Source organism: Rana temporaria, chromosome 13, assembly GCF_905171775.1.
Source record: "Rana temporaria chromosome 13, aRanTem1.1, whole genome shotgun sequence".
In the NCBI taxonomy this organism is placed as follows: domain Eukaryota; kingdom Metazoa; phylum Chordata; class Amphibia; order Anura; family Ranidae; genus Rana; species Rana temporaria.
In genome coordinates, this window is record NC_053501.1 from 16209679 (window position 1) to 16211253 (window position 1575).

The following is a 1575-nucleotide window of genomic DNA, read 5'->3' on the forward strand; positions in this document are numbered from 1 at the left end:
ATAGGTGAGGGATGTATATATAATTATTATAATATTACAGGTGAAGGGTGTATATATCGATATATAGATTTGCTCCTCCTCACCTGTAACATTATTTTATTTCTATAGACAGCACTCACCTTAAAGGACCCGCTGTAACACACCCTCTGTGTGTGTATCCCCTCCCCCTCACCTGTAATATATTATTTATATACACCTGATACACACCGTCCCCCTCCCCCCCGTCTCCCCCCATCGTGCGGTAATCGCCGTACATCGGTCCAGGTGAGTATCGCGCATCGCGCTGCGCCTTTAAAGGGCGTGCGTGTGGGCGGTGCCGGGGGCGGAGTGTGGGCGGTCCCGGGCGGGGCGCTGGCGGAGTGTGCGGATGCCGGAGCCGCTGTGCAGAGTTGAGGCTGGAGCTGATCCCGAGCGGAGGAGAGACGAGAGAGCGCGAGGAGCCCGCCGGACATCACCGTACAGGTCAGAGGGTGGGGGAAGGGAGGAGAGGGCCCCCCTCCCGTATAGAGACCACACATTGGGGCCACACAGGAACTCTTCTCCTCCCCGGACTCAGCGCACCTGCCTGAGGGGAAGTGATAGAGAATCACCTGTGCGCACCTGAGAGGGCAGAGCGAGGTCCGGCCCCTGCGGGGAGGGGGCGCTGTGTAGAGTCCAGCTATATAATACCTCACCTGAGGAAAGGGGGGGATGGGACAGGTGTTGTCTCACCTGGAGGGGGCAAATCACCTCAATGCCCCTCTGTCCAAGCGTACGTTGCGCTCTTACGCGTACACGGGCGTACAAACGCGCCGCCCTGCCCCGCGCCCTCTATACGTAGACGTGTCGGTGGCGACCCCCAGGCGGCCAGACGGGCAAACGCGGCGGCGGTCGCCCTTCCACATGGCGTTGATCTAATCGGTGGCGTGTGTGTGTGGCCCGGGCCGCCCGTCTTCCGTCTTCTCCCAGCCAGTGATGTCATCTGGAAGCAAAGCGTAGTGACTTTGATGCGTTGTGTAGGTGACTGATCGCGTCCCACCTCCTTCTTCTCTTCACTCCTGGAGGCCACGAAAAATCCCAAATCCAAAATTCTCCCCCCCTACCCCTCCCCCCCCCCCTTTTTCCTCCTCACCCCTCCATCGTCCTCCTCCTTCTACTGACCCACATAGGCTGCCCTCCGATCTCCCGGAGACGTTCCACAAGGTGACGGCGCCGAAAACAAAACCGCGTTCTCCATTTCCCCTCCCGGGAATTTCGGTTTCCTTTTTTTTCTGTTCTATTTCCTTTTTATTTTTTTGTTACAGAATTGTTACATTTTAATAAAAGAAAAAAAAAATCCCTTCCCCCTCGTGCAGAAAAATTCAATGAAAATTGGGAAAATAAATTTTATTAAATTATTTTCAATTTTTTTTTATTAATTTTTTTTATTTGAAACATTTGTTACGGTTAACTAATCTAGAAAATTCCCTTCCCCCACCTACAGACAGAAACATTGTCTGCCAATCGGGTAATTTCTTTTTTTCTGTTAAATAATTTTCATTTTATTTGTATTTTCTTTATTTTATTTTTTTTTATCCCTTTTGCAATTCTTTTTTT

The 1575-nt window shown here is 51.4% G+C and overlaps 1 protein-coding gene across 4 annotated transcripts in view; it reads left to right on the forward strand.

The window, feature by feature from the left end:
• Positions 1–326: 326 nt before the first annotated feature.
• NRXN3 (neurexin 3) overlaps positions 327–1575 on the forward strand; it is a 546212-nt gene continuing 544963 nt past the window's right edge. For all 4 annotated transcript variants that reach the window (XM_040333785.1, XM_040333786.1, XM_040333788.1 and 1 more), the window contains exon 1: positions 327–462. The gene's annotated coding sequence lies outside the window, so the exon portion shown is untranslated. The remainder of the gene's footprint in view (positions 463–1575) is intronic.